General features: G+C 41.8%; 1 protein-coding gene and 3 non-coding genes across 7 annotated transcripts in view; 3 read left to right on the top strand and 1 right to left on the bottom strand.

Annotated features, from left to right (window-relative positions):
- The first annotated feature begins 2,061 nt into the window (after nucleotides 1–2,061).
- Nucleotides 2,062–2,133, top strand: trnae-uuc. The gene has a single exon. It is a non-coding gene; the product is annotated as a tRNA-Glu (tRNA).
- A 1,433-nt stretch (nucleotides 2,134–3,566) lies between these two features.
- trnae-uuc lies at nucleotides 3,567–3,638 on the bottom strand. Its single transcript has one exon. It is a non-coding gene; the product is annotated as a tRNA-Glu (tRNA).
- Nucleotides 3,639–5,475: 1,837 nt separating this feature from the next.
- trnae-uuc lies at nucleotides 5,476–5,547 on the top strand. The gene has a single exon. It is a non-coding gene; the product is annotated as a tRNA-Glu (tRNA).
- A 6,152-nt stretch (nucleotides 5,548–11,699) lies between these two features.
- Nucleotides 11,700–16,745, top strand: part of phf21ab (PHD finger protein 21Ab) — a 51,643-nt gene continuing 46,597 nt past the window's right edge. Inside the window, exon 1 of one of the 4 annotated variants that reach the window (XM_036003481.1) lies at nucleotides 11,700–12,102. The gene's annotated coding sequence lies outside the window, so the exon portion shown is untranslated. The remainder of the gene's footprint in view (nucleotides 12,103–16,745) is intronic. The other 3 variants (XM_036003484.1, XM_036003482.1, XM_036003483.1) reach the window with 3 other exon arrangements.

Below are 16,745 nucleotides of genomic sequence, written 5' to 3'. Positions count from 1 at the left end.
AAAAAAGTGGCAAAAAACGTCAACATAAGCATTGAAAAAAGCGGCGGAAGAACTTACAAAGATGACGATAACGACAAAGCCTCAAAATTATAAAAATGTGAACGCAGCAACAAAAACTGAAAACAGCTTTGACTAAAGGCGCTGGTGCTGTCACACCTTTACATACACACCTGTCGGACTCCATGAATGACAAACAAATGACAACAAATGACAAGTGGGATGAGCGTGACTAGAGTCTCTCAACATCTGATAAAATCTTTTAAACTGACCTTTGTTGATCTGAAATGAAGACAGATTCAGCAACTGCACGGCCTATTTCTCTCTTCAAATGTTTTCAGAAACACGTTTCGGTGAACTATTTTAGTCCAATATGAGATCGGATTCTGAACGAGCCGCCATTATGGTCGGGGAGAAGCCAGACCCACGTGACGCGTTCGTCCAATCAGCTGCCGGTTTTCATTTTTTGGGCGACAATACAGATTAGTGCCGCCTGCTGTTATGGAGACGTATTACGTCTCACACACGTGCAGAGCGTCTCTTCGGTGTGTTCTGAGGAACTTTTTGGACCTCGGGGAGACTGATCAGTCCGACTGGCTTTTCTGCCGAGGGTCGGCCGTCTGGTTGGTGTGTCAGAGCCTTAAGGATGAAATGTCAAATATCCTGCAAAATACTCAATAAATCATCAGAACATTCATACTCCTGAATGTGGAGACAGACTCAGTTTCAGTAATGTCATCAAATATATATATATCTATATATATATATTTATATTCTGTTCCTAATATATATGTTGTCTGTATAATATATGTTGTTTGTATATCTGGAGTTTGTAACAATAATAATTTCCCCCTTTATTAAAGTATTTCTGATTTTGATTCTGATTTTTAGCACCGCCCAAGATGATTGGTTCAACTCCCGGTATGGGAATCAGTGATTGATTTGATCATCGATCAATGTTTGTTCTCCAACTTTGCCAGAGTAATAAACACAAATATACTGCAACACAGCTGCTATTTCATTTCAGAAACACCAAAATACTCCTACCAAGCAGGTAACGTGTGGTGATTAATAGCTGTGGTTGTTTTGAGCATTTCTTCTCCAGTTCTTCAGAAGTCTCTGAGATGATGATGAAACGTTTTTCTAATTCAGATAACGCTCAGATAACGCAGGAGACACACTCAGTTTCACGTGTTAATGTTTCAGTAACCAGTCCTTCCAGAAAAGAGTTTTTTTGTGATTGTTTTTGGAAAAAATCCTTGATTATGCGGCACGTTTTCTTAAAAAATGTGATGGAATATGAGGGATATTTATGCAATTTTATGTGATGAAATTGCGGGAACTTGCAAAAACTGCGGCTTCATCGCGGCTTCATCGCGGGGTTTGCAGCTTTTTCGATGATGTTCACGTCGCGTAATTACGTCACTTCATAACGTTCCCATGGCAACAGGGGAAAATGGCTGCTCTTGTGTGAAGTAAACGCAACATTTTTCAACTTTCTGCTAAGATATATGGGACTTTTTTTGCAACGAAAATGTGGGGATTATGAAATCATGCAAGCCCCGCATATTTTGCACAGAAATCAGCAATTTATGCGGCGAAAGTGCGGCGTATTTGAAAAAATGCGGCCCCCGAAATAAATATGCAGACTTTGGCTGATTATGCATTGAATTATGCGATCACATAATCACATATTTCTGGAGGACTGAGTAATGTTTGTTTTTATAATATAATGAGTTGATGTCTCTGTTGTTGTTGTTATTTGCTGCTCTGTGGACACAAAGACTGAGAGGAACCAGCAGAGGGAGACACAGCACAGATAGTTTCTGCTCCTTTATTCTTCTCCTCCTCTACATCTCAGAGGGAAATATTGGGCTTTTTACTGCAGTAAATCTATCTGATAACTATCTGTACGTGTTAAAGTCAAAATAGTTCATCTAGACGTCAGAGTCTGGACATCATCCCTCTGGAGTTCTGGTTCTTCAGGGGTCAGGAGATCATCTTTGTCTGGGTTTAAATATGATTTATGAAATAAGAAATACAGAAAACATTACAGAACATGAGTCCCATATGGTCTAGCGGTCAGGATTCCTGGTTTTCACCCAGGCGGCCGGGGTTCAACTCCCGGTATGGGAATCAGTGTTTGGGTAATATTAGTGTAGAGATGAACCAACATTTGGTGTCCAACATGTGATGATCTGCAGAGAAACCAGTCCTGATATGGACATGTTCAACAGGAGCTTAGTTACAGCGCTGGTGGTGATTTCAACCTTCCTCTGATAACGCTCACACTGAAGCTCGCTCTTTTGTCTCTAAGGTGACGAGTGAAATCCATCTTGCGTAGCTCGAAGAAGCTAATATCTCCTGCTACGTTTACGCCTGGCGTCCACACTACTGCAGCGTTTCCGAGCCCCTAAAACTCCCGGGACACGTCTGCATGGATTCAGAAAAGAGACAATAACATCGAAAACAAATTGTAGAAAAAAGCTTTGTGTCAGTAGAAACCTGGAGTATTTTTGAATGACCGTGCTTCCATCCCTCATGTCCCCCTGAGACGAGAGATCTCTGTATCGTCTGTGTTTCTCGTCACCTAAGAGACAACAGTGGAACTATTTTGACTTTAACACGTACAGATAGTTATCAGATAGATTTACTGCAGTAAAAAGCCCAATATTTCCCTCTGAGATGTAGAGGAGGAGAAGAATAAAGAGCAGAAACTATCTGTACTGTGTCTCCCTCTGCTGGTTCCTCTCAGTCTTTGATTCAATAGCAAATTAAACTATTTTGATCTGCAAGGCTCACTCGATGCATTTTGTGCCACAGGTGCCAGAAACACACGATTGAAGAAAAAGGACAAGCAGCCAATACAATGACACTAGAAACCTTTTATAATGACATAATGAAATCATTTTTATAACCGTTTTGGTCACATTTGGTCCCTATATGCAAACAACATCATATCCTAAATGATAGGGAACCCAGCAACAGTGATGATGAGCTTTTCCTCCATTTTCTTTGAACTAATGTTTTGGTAGGAACCAAAGTTTGTTTCTCTGGGATCAGCCAACGCGAAGGACTTCTATATTCTGATTGGTTGCTGGTCGTTTGCAGCTGAACCGCGTCATACCTCATTACCATAAAGTTGACCCACTTACAACTTTTTGATTGACGCTCTGGTCGCTCAAAACGCTCAAAACGCCCAAAATGTCCAAAATGCAACGCTGACAGATTTTCCGCTCCTTGCAGCTGAGAGAAGCAGCTTCCATTGAAAATGAATGACTTCCTGTATCTTTAGAAGATCAAGTCGGTGGAGGTGTGTATGTACAGTAAGTCTGTCTCCTGCGTTATCTGAGCTTTATCCACGGTTGAAATCAACTGGACTTAAAGAAACATTTCATCCATCATCTCAGAGACTTCTGAAGAACTGGAGAAGTCTCTCAGCTGTGAGACGAAATGCTCAAAACAACCACAGCTGTTCATCACCACACATTACCTGCTTATATTTGTGTGTTTGTTACTCTGCCAATGCTGGAGACCAAACATTGTTTGATGATCGAATCAAACACTGATTCCCATACCGGGAGTTGAACCCGGGCCGCCTGGGTGAAAACCAGGAATCCTGACCGCTAGACCATATGGGACTCTGTAGCAGAAGATAGTCGTTTGCCTTGAGCTACGCAGGAGATCATCTTCGTCTGGGTTTAAACATGATTTATGAAATGAAAAATACGGAAAACTTTACAGAGCATGAGTCCCATATGGTCTAGTGGTCAGGATTCCTGGTTTGGCCGACACAAGGTGACACAATCCAGAAAGCAATGAAGCGTGAAATCGATCTTGCGTATAGCTCGAAGCGTCTGCGTCCATGTAGACTACGTGTTTACAATAACGTAATATCTGAACAGCCCTTGAAGAACAATATATGTGTTGACCCTTCCTCCTAAAATGTGTATAAAATAAATATTAACCATGTCCCATATGGTCTAGCGGTCAGGATTCCTGGTTTTCACCCAGGCGTCCTTGGTTCAACTCCCGGTATGGGAATCAGTGTTTGGGTAATATTAGTGTAGAGATGAACCAACATGTGATGATCTGCAGAGAAACCAGTCCTGATATGGACATGTTCAACAGAAGCTCTCTTACAGCGCTGGTGGTAATTTCAACCTTCCTCTGATAAAGCTCAGTCTGCGTGGCGTGTCCTTTTATATTTCAGCTGCCATGGTAACAGGTTAGAGCGTGTACACTGCCTGCGTGACACGAACGTCTCAGAAAACGCGTGCATGCTAGAAATAGGACCGACGGCTATTTTTCATGCCACACGCAAGCGTGTTAAATGTCATTTTGACACAAATACATTTAATAAATGACATGTTGATGTTTGACAGTCTCTAGGTTTTGACATAAAGGCAGCTATGAATGTCATTTAAAATAATAATAAATAATTATCGATTTTCAAATATTGCACCTGTCTATTTTGCCGTCAATACTGCTGACGTTGTCTTTGCTGTAATCAGATCAGAATATATTTATGTTTATGTTTATGGAAACATCCATGTGTCCAGATAAGGCTAGCAGCAGCAGCACCGCCTCAGACCTTTCTGGTGCAAAGACGTAGAAAACGCCACGCAGCCGCCACGCAACTGACACGCCACGCAGACGCCACGCAGACGCCACGCAGCCAGTGTGCAGGAGGCCTATGGTGACGCGAAACAATGACGCTTGAAATCGATCTCACGTAGCTCGAAGACACTAATATCGTCTGCTACGTTTACGTCTGGCGTCTGCACTACTTCGGCGTTTCCGAGCCCCTAAAACTTTAACATTTGGAAACACTGCTGCCCCCGTTCTGGTTTATAAACTGCTGCGTTGCTTTGTAGTCTGGACGGACTCAAACGGAGACATTTGGAGACGATGACCCAGGTTGGTCAGTGGAAAAGTGAAGAAAAGCTCAAGTTCCCAAGTTAAGGAGGACAAAATGCTGTCATTTCACTTGTTTAATTAGACTCATATCACAATAAATCAACGCTGACGCGCTCAGGCACAAAAGCCAAATCTCAAATATGGCCGAACTGAAGCTCGCACCTTTGTCTCTTAAGCCCCTGCAACACGTTCTCACCCTCATCTCGTAAAATATGGACGCTTGGTCAGGTGCCTTTGTTATTCTTATTGACGCTAAAAGTCTCCTTTAGCGCTATAAGTAAACGCGCTTGGTTGGGACTATTGCCGTCCCTTTTGACGCAGTTATGTTAAGGAAAGGGTTGTGGGTGGGCGTGTTCCGTGACACGTTAGGAAAGTAAAAAGCGACTATAGAAAGCGTGACAAGCAGGACTTGAACCCTGCTCTCCTGGGTGAAAGTCCTGTGTTTACGGCCGATTATCAGGTTGGTGTGTCAGGGTCTTAAGGTGACACGAAACAACGATGCATGAAATCGATCTTGCGTAGCACGAAGAAACTAATATCTTCTGATACAGAACAGAGTCCCATATGGTCTAGCGGTCAGGATTCCTGGTTTTCACCCAGGTGGCCCGGGTTCAACTCCCGGTATGGGAATCGATGTTTGGTTTGATCATCATGATGATGTATCACGTTCTGAAGACGTCTCCTAACAACAGCTTCCACACGGAGCTATGTCTCCTTCTGAAAATGTTGGTTTTCCAGAAGCTGGAGAGTCCAGCTGGACGCCGTCCCTGATTTGCATAAAGGATTCAACTCTATTAGCATTATTTGTCAGCATTAACGCGTTAATCGCGATGCGATTAAGGGCCGCCGCGATGCGATTCATTTTTTTTAATCGCATTAATCGCAGAAAGTCAGAGAAATTAAAAGAAATTAATGGTTTGACAGCCCTATTTAGGAGTTACTAACACTATATTGACTCTAGTAAGGATAGAGATTTTTAGTTTTTTAGTTAGGTACTTGGAGGGATTGTGCAATAATGACAGATTCACACATTTTTCTTTTGTTTACAGTAAATAAATAATTACAAATCTTAAAATCAAGTTCATAAAGTAACTTTCTTTGCATTCATTTGATTCCCAATCAAGATCCACTGGTAAGAATGGCTTTCCATTGTTAATATGGACTTAATATGGACTCTGCTCGCTCTCTACCTCGCAGCAGACGAGCGCGAGCCGCGACCGGCGCGCCGCAGCGAGGCGCGATAGAGGCACCGCCGCGCAGACGCGCGCGAGCAGAGAGACGCGCGACGCGAGCGCCCGCGCGCGCGAGCGCGCGCAGAGAGCGCGAGCGACGCGCCGCGCGGCGCGAGAGGCGAGCAGGAGCCGCGACGCGAGCGCGCGCCGCGCGCGGCGCGAAGAGGACCGCGCGCGAGCGGAGCAGCACGCGCACGCACGCTGAGAGCCAGCGCTGCGAGCAGAGAGAGCGAGAGCGCGAGAGCGCGGAGCAAGAGCGCCGCGCACGCGAGCAGCGAGCGTAGAGAGCGCGCGCGCGCGAGCCGCGCAGAGACGACGACAGACGCGAGAGCGAAGACGCGAGAGACGAGCGCAGAGAGCGCGGAGAAGAGAGAGCGAACGTAGAGCGAGCGCGCGAGCGAGCGCGGCGAGACAAGGAGAGAAGAGAAGAGCAGAGAGCGACGCAGGCAGACCGGCAGCGAGGCAGAGCGAGAGAGCACGAGCGCGAGAGAGAGAAGCGAGAGAAGCGACGAGAGAGAGCGCGCGAGAGACGCGAGCGAGAGCAGAGCGAGGCCAGAGAGCGCGCTCCAAGAGAGCGCGAGAGCGAGCGCGACAGAGCGCGAAGACGGAGAGCGAGCGAAGAGACGAGAAAGACGAGGAGAGAGCGAGAGAGAGCGAAAGAGAGAGAGAAGAGACGAGAGAGAGAAGAGGACAGAAAGAGAGAGAGAGCAAGCGAGAGAGAGAGCAAGAGCGAGAGAGAGAGAGACGAGAAGGAGCGAGAGAGAGAGAAGCGCAGAGAGAGAAGCAGAGAGCAAGAGAGAGAGAGAGATAGAGCAAGCAGAGGAAGAGCAGACGAGCGAGAAGATAGAGAGCGCGAGCTAGCGAACCCTCGCGAGAGATAGACAGAGAGACTTCGATACGTAGATATAGGATCCTCATCCGCTACTCTACATCTACTCTTCTTCCCTAGATCTAGCCTCTATCACGAGCCCTCATCCTCTCTCCCCTCTCTACTCTCTCCTACTCTCTCTCCCTCTCTCTCTCTCTCTCTCTCTCCCTCTCCCTCTCTCTCTCTCTCTCTCTCTCTCTCTCTCTCTCTCTCTCTTTCTAAGAACGGTGACACCGTTATCAGTCAAGTATTGATTGGTCAGTAGGCGGTGTTTTAACACCGGTTGATCTCTAATCTCCAACATTACCTGCTCCCGACCAGGTTAGGGGTTCAGCATAAGTTACCACGGCGATTGAACCCAGTAACAAGTGATCCACCTTCATGGTCCAGAAAACCCTGGGTTGGACCTGAAGTTACCGCGTTAACGTCAAATCTTGCTTCGTAGTACAGGCCTCTGCTCTGCTTAAAACTTTGTAAGTCTCCTTGTGTTCTTATTAAATTACTATTATTTCAAACTGCTGCACTCTCCTTTCCTTCCTGCATTTGGGTCCAAGCCTGCACCCTGACGTGGATAAGACCGTCAAATTGCTTAGTCATGTTGTCAATATAACAGGCTACTCTGAAGGGATGTTCTGATGTAAACTATGCCTAAAGTTTTGATGACTTATTGTAAATTGTAGGTTACACCGTAGTGTATGTGGGAGGTTGATTGCAAGAGACTGGACAACTTACTGTTTGTACTGTAATTTGTTGACAGACCATGTCATTGCGATACAGAAAGGAAAAGACTGCACTGCATAGCACAAAGAAAAGAACAAAAAAACAAAAGTAGAAACGTGAACATAGGACAATCTCCTTAGGGAAAACTGTACATGCAGTGCTGTAGGAATTACTGTGCAGTCTTCCTCCTTCTCTCTGGCTGTTGGCCCCGTCCAATTCCTTGTCCTTCCGTTGTCAGACATTGTAACATATACATATATATATATATATATATATATATATATATATATATATATATATATATATATATATATAAATAAAAAGGCCCTGACACACCAACACGATAACTGGCTGTCAGACAGTCTGGCGAGGTCGGTGACTCGAGTCTGTTCGGTGTGTTCGTGCCGTCGTCCGTCGGAGGAGCCGTCGGCCTTCATTTTGGCCGACCTGACATGCTCAGTCAGAGACAGGACAGTCGGGACTCACCCGGAAATGGCGAGCGGGATGACCGTGACCAATAGCTGTTACACACCAACCAGACAGCCGACCGACTGATCAGTCGGGTCCCCGAGGTCCAAAAAAAATGCCTCAAAACACACTGAGGCGACTTGAGCGTACGCTCTGCGCGTGCGCGAGATGTAATACGTCTCCATAACAGCAGGCGGCGCTAATCTGTATTGTTTCCCAGAAAATGAAAACCGGCAGCTGATTGGACGAACGCGTCACGTGGGTCAAAGCCAGACTGTCATGGCGGCTCGTTCAGAATCCGATCTCATATTGGACTAAAATAGTTCACCGAAACGTGTTTCTGAAAACATTTGAAGAGAGAAATAGGCCGTGCAGCTGCTGAATCTGTCTTCATTTCAGATCAACAAAGGTCAGTTTAAAAGATTTTCATCAGATTTTGAGAGATTTTAGTCACGCTCATCCCGCTCCCCATTTCCTGGTTAGCTCTCCACCAATCAGACGGCCCTGTCTCCGACCCAGCAAGTCAGGTCGGCCAAAATGAAGGCCGACGGCTCCTCTGATGGACGACGGCACGGAACACACCGAACAGACTCGAGTCACCGACCTCGCCAGACTGTCAGACGGACGATTATCGGCTCGGTGTGTAGCTGCCATTAAGGGGAAAGTCACATTTTAAGACTCACAGTTTTCGAACTACAAGGAAAAGTTTCTGTTTATCTGTTACTCAGTCCCTCCAGAAAAACGTGATTATGTGATCTCATAATTCAATGCATAATCAGCCAAAGTCTGCATATTTATGCGGGGGCCGCATTTTATCAAATACGCCGCATTTTCGCCGCATAAATTGTCGATTTCTGTGCAAAATATGCGGAGCTTGCATGATTTCATAATCCCCACATTTTCGTTGCAAAAAAGTCACACATATCTTAGCAGAAAGTTGAAAAATGTTGCGTTTACTTCACACAAGAGCAGCCATTTCCCCTGTTGCCATGGGAACATTATGAAGTGACGTAAATACGCGACGTGAACATCATCGAAAAGCTGCAAACCCCGCGATGAAGCCACGATGAAACCACAATTTTAAAAAGTTCTTGCAATTTCATTGCATAAAATTGCATAAATATCCCGCATATTCCATCACATTTTTTAAGAAAACGTGCCGCATAATCAAGGATTTTAGCCCAAAACAATCACAAAAAAACTCACATTTTTCTGGAAGGACTGGTTAGTGGCACTAAATTGTGGAATAAACTAAATAATGAATTAAAGCAATGTCTAAACATATTCCAATTCAAAGTGTTCAAGAGCTGTTCAAAGAAATGATATCCCAGAGGTACAGAGAAACACAGTGATAACAATTACTAACCTGGGCTGATAGTGAACAATCTGTAGTATGTGTATAATTATTGTTGTGTATGGGTAAATATATGAACGTGAATATAACTTCTGAATATATATTTTCATTGATTACAGATTATTATCTCTGTAGACTTATTATTTCGTAGCTAATTAATTTAATAGGATAGAAAGGGTATAAAGGGGTAGGAGTACATACATTTTACTTCTTCCTACTCCTTTTGGCATGTGTAAATAGAGGTCTTTAAGTCCTGGAAATTATTCTTCTTATTATTATTTTCTGATGTTTTATTTTATTTACATGTTCAAAATAAAAGATATCAATCAATCAATCAATCAATCAAGTACCTCAACATTTGGACTGAAGCCCAGTACTGGAGTAAATGTACTTAGTTACATTACACCACTGTAGTACAAGTACTGTGGCATGACATTGGGAAGACGTCTGAGATCGATGTTTCTGCTGTATCTTAAATACATCACTTCCCAAATAAAATAAATGAGATTATCATTTATAGTTCCCATTATGTTAATAGTGATGTTCTTGTTATTACATTGCATAGAACTAATTTAATTTATACAATTTTTAATTTATTAATTTATACTGTTTATAAATTAATATAATTCCCAGTGGGGAAAATTACAATTTACACTGTTTATTAGAAATCACTACACACAGGCCTGAAATACACACACACACACTCAGGACCTATTCACGCACTAATGGAGAGATGTCAGAGTGAGTGGGCTGCCAGCACTGGACCAGCACCCTGAGCAGTTGGGGGGGGGGGGGGGTACAGTGCCCAGGAGGTGAACTGGCATCTCTCAGCTACCAATCTACAAACACACTCTGTACTTTGGTCCGTACTGGGACTTGAACAAGCGACCCTCCGGTTCCCGACCCAACTCCCCACAGACTGAGCTACTGCCACCCCTAAACTAGGGCTGCAGCTACTGATTACTGCCGTAGTTAATCAGTGTAAACTGATCATAATTAAAATATATAAAGTGACAGTTTACAGGAATATATCTGAAAGTGAAAAACATACGATTTCAGATCTGCATCTGAAAACAGAAAATAATTTATACCTTAAATATGAAAATAAATATGAAAACGAAAAATGAAAATACACAATTTATTCAAAAGAATACGTTTGATTTAACCTGAAAAAAAAGGTACCTACAATCTAGTTAAAGTATTTAAAGTTGGCCGTTATGTGTGTGTGTTTGTTAGTGTGTCTCTGTCTAGTGTGTGTGTGTGTGTGTGTGTGTGTGTCTATGTGTGTGTGTCTGCGTGTGTGTTAGTGTGAGTGTGTATCTGTGTTTGTGTGTGTGTGTGTGTGTGTGTTAGTGTGTATGTACGTGTGTCTATGTGTGTGTGTGTGTATGTGTTTGTTAGTGTGTGTTAATGTGTGTGTGCGTGTGTCTATGTGTGTGTGTGTGTGTGTGTGTGTTAATGTGCGTGTGCGTGTGTCTATGTGTGTGTGTGTGTGTGTGTGTGTGTGTGTGTTAGTGTGTCTGTATATATCATTCATAATCAAACATCAGATGTTATAAACTACATGTGTGTAATCTTAATATGTAAAGTAACTAGTAGCTAAAGCTGTAACAGATATAAAAGTACAATATTTCTCAAATAAAGTACAAGTACCTGAACATTTGGACTCAAGTACAGTACTGGAGTAAATGTACTTAGTTACATTCAACCAGTGCTTTATGTATTTGTGTTTATGTTTTGGTAAAGTAGACACACTGTGAGCCAGAAACAGAGCAGGAGAAAAGGCCGTGCCTCCTCCTTCCCCTCCTCCAGAGTGCAACCGTCCTTCCAGCGGCGAGCAGCCGAACATGGAGCCTGAAACACGGCAGACAGACTGAGGGCCTCCTGCCCGGGTCTGGATCTCTAGGTCCGTGAAGGCGAACCACAACAGACACAACAAACTGCTCCGCGGCTCTGCTGAGTTACATGGGGAGTGTGTACTGTGTGTGTACTGTGTGTGTGTGTATGAGAGAGGACTTTCTCTCCATAGAGTTTCACTGAGTTTACATCCGGGTTTTTTCCCTAGGCAATGGGAGTCGTAGCACCGCCGTTCCTTAGGCAAAGTGAAATAAATTCGCCGCACCGACACAAAAAGTAGTCCGCTTTTCGAACACATTTTCTACGCACATCGCGCCGCTGATCCGTTCAATTTAACGAACTTTAACAACAGCACGAGCCAACATTAATCGCTTTGTCGCGGGTAAACGCGCCTTAGTTGGACGTGTGAGTAGTTTTTGTCCCCCTTCCTCCAGCTCCGGCGCGGAGGGATTTGCGCTGTGCTGAGGCTGAGGCTGAATGAGATTGAAGAAGAGTTCTTCTTGTTTTGTAGCTTCAGTTTCTCTGTTTTTACACAAATTTTACTGAAACTAAATATAAAATACAGCAACAAAATAAAGCTCGGCGGGGATAGAGTGAACTGGACTGTTTGTATGCTGTTATTCCATCGTGGATCGGCTTCTTATAGACATATATATTTAATTAATCTAGAGGAGGACTGCTGCTGAGTAAGTGCACATTGGGCTTTTTTAATTTCATAACTTTAATTTTCTCTGCTGTCAAACTTCACATGTGTGCCGCTGTTTGTGTCCATCGGAGTGTAGCGTGTGTGTTAGCGGGCAGGTGTGTGAGCTGCTGTTTGTCTGTGTGAGCCAGGGTCCCTCTGTGTTTCTGTGTATTTTAGCTGGTGTGTTTCTTAGTCTATGAGTTGATATTCTGGAGGACAAGGGGGCCGAGATAACTTAGACCCACCAACGGCTGCTGCTCGTGCTCGGTGTCACAATTCTAAAAAGATGGCGTCCTTAACGGAGCTACTATTCCTCTTCGAATGTTCTTTATTTCGTGTCTTGTTTTTCTCCCGCCACGCTATTAATTCTATCTTAGCTGTAAGTTATCAGTGAGCGTGGCTGTGTTAGCGTTAGCGCGAGCGAGCTAGCTAACAGGATGGTTAGCATTAGCAGGCTACGAGCTAACGTTCCAATCCACTTGTTCTCAGGAACATTTCAGCAATGTCGGATGTGTGAGATTCGCGTTGCTTTGGATGTTAATTTTTTTGTCTTAACCGACACTGTAGCACACTTAAACCTCGTTATATATGTGACTTTACTGACCGACATAGAAAGGCAGTATTGGACATCCATACGGCTATAATAAGAGGGTTATAAAACATGTATTCCGTCGCCGAAACAAAAAAAAAAAACATCAACACTTTTTTTCAGTATTTCAACTCCCGCAGCAGAACGAGGCACTTAACGGCTCTCATCTTGAAACCCTCCATTTTAGCTTCATTTCTTCCCTTTTCGGGGCCCTCTGCAGCGGTATGTGGTGCTGATGGAAGTTTATCCAGACAACTTCATGTCCCACCCAGGGAGCAATTACGCCAATTAACCGGCAGCGTTTACATACAGCCGGGGCACTGATGTACAGGAACTCTGCGAGGGGGGCTTAAAATGCGTTTTTTTTTAAACAGGAGTTTGGTTTAGAGACTCAATTTATAAACTGTGATCTATGCAGTTATATGCAGGTCATAATGTAATCTGAATCACTCTCTGTTTACACATTACTGGGGTTTTTATTTAGTAGAAAGTACTTATACACAAATATAATTTTGAGCTACTTTTCTTCTACTTTACGACATTGCAGAGGGAAATGCTCTTTTTATAAGGGGCTTAAATAGGCTGTTTTTAAACAGGAGTTTGGTTTAGAGACTTAACAAATAAACTGTGATCCATCACCATCTGTGACACATGCAGTTAGTCACAGAGGTCATCATTTAAGATGCATCTCTCTGTTTACACTCTACTGCAGTTTGATTTAGTCAGAAAGTACTTTAACACAAGTATAATTTTGAGCTACTTTTCTGCCACTTTACTACATTTCAGAGGGAAATGCTCTTCTTATAAGGGGCTTAAATAGGCTGCTTTTAAACAGGAGTTTGGTTTAAATCCTCAATTTATAAACTGATCTATGCAGTTATATGCAGGTCATAATGTAATCTGAATCACTCTGTTTACACAGTACTGGGGTTTTTATTTAGTCAGAAAGTACTTATACACAAGTATAATTTTGAGCTACTTTTCTGCCACTTTACTACATTTCAGAGGGAAATGTTCTTTTTATAAGGGGCTGAAATAGGCTGTTTTTAAACAGGAGTTTGGTTTAGAGACTTAAACTGTGATCCATCACCATCTGTGACACATGCAGTTAGTCACAGAGGTCATCATTTAAGATGCATCTCTCTGTTTACACTCTACTGCAGTTTGATTTAGTCAGAAAGTACTTTAACACAAGTATAATTTTGAGCTACTTTTCTTCTACTTTACTACATTTCAGAGGGAAATGCTCTTCTTATAAGGGGCTTAAATAGGCTGTTTTTAAACAGGAGTTTGGTTTAGAGACTTAACAAATTAACTGTGATCCATCACCATCTGTGACACATGCACTTAGTTATAGAGGTCATAATTCAAATTACATCTCTGTTTACACTCTACTGCAGTTTACTCTACGTGTATTGCTACTTAGCAGTAGTAGAATGTAACTAAGTACATTTACTCAAGTACAATTTAAGGTACGTGTACTCAAGATAAGTATATTCATTTTCTGCTACTTTTACTCCAGTACAATTCAGAGGGAAGTATTGTTCTTTTTACAAGGGGCTTAAAAGGCTGTTTTTTAAACAGGAGTTTGGTTTAAAGACTCAACAAATTAACTGTTGTAATTGTTATGCATCAGTGACACATAATTTAGGCTGCATCTCTCTCTCTCTCTCTCTCTCTCTGTGTGTTTACACATTACTGCAGTTTATTTTTAGTCAGAAAGTACTTTCGCATAAGTACTTTCCTATTTTAATTTTCTGCTACTTCATACTTCTACTCCTCTTTATCTCAGTGGACATATTGTTCACTTTTACTCTACATTTATCGCTACTTTCAGCAGTGGTACAATGTAACTAAGTACATTTACTATAGTACATTTTCCAGTACTTGTACCTAACTTGAGTATGTCTTATTTCTGCTACTTTATACTTCTACTCCACAGCAACGCGAGGGAATTGTTGTACTTGTTTCTTTACATTTATCACTTCTTTTCAGCAGTGGTAGAATCTAACTAAGTACATTCACTGAAGTACATTTTCTGGAACTTGTACTTAACATAAGTGTCTTAGTTTTCTGCTACTTTATACTTGTACTCGGCTACAATTCAGAGAGATATATTGCACTTTTCACGAGGGGCTTAAAACGGCTGTTTTTTAAACAGGAGTTTGGTTTAAGGACTCAACAAATGAACTGTGGTTTGTGGAGTTAGTCATAGACGTCATGATGTAATCTGAATCTCTCTCTCTGATTACACATTAACACAGTTTTGGAATTTAGTCACAAAGTACTTCAATATATCAATATAATTTTAAAGTACTTCACTATTTCTGTTTTCTGCTACTTCATACTTCTACTCCACTTCATCTCAGTGGACATATTGGTCACTTTTACTCTACATTTAAAGATACTTTCAGCAGTGGTAGAATGTAACTAAATACATCTACTGAAGTACATTTTCCAGTACTTGCACCTAACTTGAGTATGTCTTATTTCTGCTACTTTATACTTGTACTCGGCTACAATTCAGAGAGATATATTGAAGTTTTTACAAGGGGCTTAAAAGGCTGTTTTTTAAACAGGAGTTTGGTTTAAAGTCTCGACTAATAAACTGTGATTTATGCAGTTATATGCAGGTCATAATGTAATCTGGATCACTCTCTGTTTACAAGTTACTGGGTTTTTTATTTAGTCCGAAAGTACTTGTACACAAGTATCATTTTGAGGTACTTTTCTGCTACTTCATACTTCTACTCCACAACAACTCAGAGGGACTTGTACTTTCTTCTTTACATTTATCACTTTTTTTCAGCAGTTTTGGAATGTAACTAAGTACATTTACTGAAGTAAATGTTCCAGTACTTGTACTTCACTTGGGTATTTCCATTTTCTGCTACTTTATACTTGTACTCGGCTACAATTCAGAGGGAAACTTACTTTTTACGAGGGGCTTAAATAGGCTGTTTTTTAAACAGGAGTTTGGTTTATGAACTCAACAAATGAATTGTAATGCATAGGCGACATGCTTTAAGTTAAATCTCTCTGTTTACACATTACTGCAGTGTATTTTACTATTTCCATTTTCTGCCACGTCATACTTCTCTTAAATTTAGTCACAGAGTACTTTAACACAAGTAATATTTTAAAGTACTTCACTATTTCTGTTTTCTGCTACTTCATACTTCTACTCCACTTTATCTCAGTGGACATATTGTTCACTTTTACTCTACATTTAAGGATACTTTCAGCAGTGGTAGAATGTAACTAAGTACATCTACTGAAGTACATTTTCCAGTACTTGCACCTAACTTGAGTATGTCTTATTTCTGCTACTTTATACTTGTACTTGGCTACAATTCAGAGAGATATATTGAAGTTTTTTAGGGGACTTAAAAAGGCAGTTTTTCCCCATCAGTGACACATAATTTAGGCTGAATCTCCTTCTCTGTTTACACATTACTGCAGTTTTAAATTTAGTCAGAAAGTACTTTTACACACTTAAAGGTACTTCACTATTTCCATGTTCTGCTACTTTATACTTGTACTTGGCTACAATTCAGAGGGAAACGTACTTTTTCGAAGGGGGCTTAAAAAGGCTGTTTTTTAAACAGGAGTTTGGTTTAAAGTCTCGACTAATAAACTGTGATTTATGCAGTTATATGCAGGTCATAATGTAATCTGGATCACTCTCTGTTTACAAGTTACTGGGTTTTTTATTTAGTCCGAAAGTACTTGTACACAAGTATCATTTTGAGGTACTTTTCTGCTACTTCATACTTCTACTCCACAACAACTCAGAGGGACTTGTTGTACTTTCTTCTTTACATTTATCGCTTTTTTTCAGCAGTTTTGGAATGTAACTAAGTACATTTACTGACGTACATGTTCCAGTACTTGTACTTGACTCGGGTATTTCCATTTTCTGCTACTTTATACTTGTATTCGGCTACAATTCAGAGGGAAACATACTTTTTCACAGGGGGCTTAAATAGGCTGTTTTTAAACAGGAGTTTGGTTTATGAACTCAACAAATAAACTGTGATCCATCACCATCTGTG

This window comes from Sander lucioperca, chromosome 7 (assembly GCF_008315115.2).
Source record: "Sander lucioperca isolate FBNREF2018 chromosome 7, SLUC_FBN_1.2, whole genome shotgun sequence".
In the NCBI taxonomy this organism is placed as follows: Eukaryota; Metazoa; Chordata; class Actinopteri; order Perciformes; family Percidae; genus Sander; species Sander lucioperca.
This window is presented reverse-complemented; position numbering and strand designations above follow the sequence as displayed.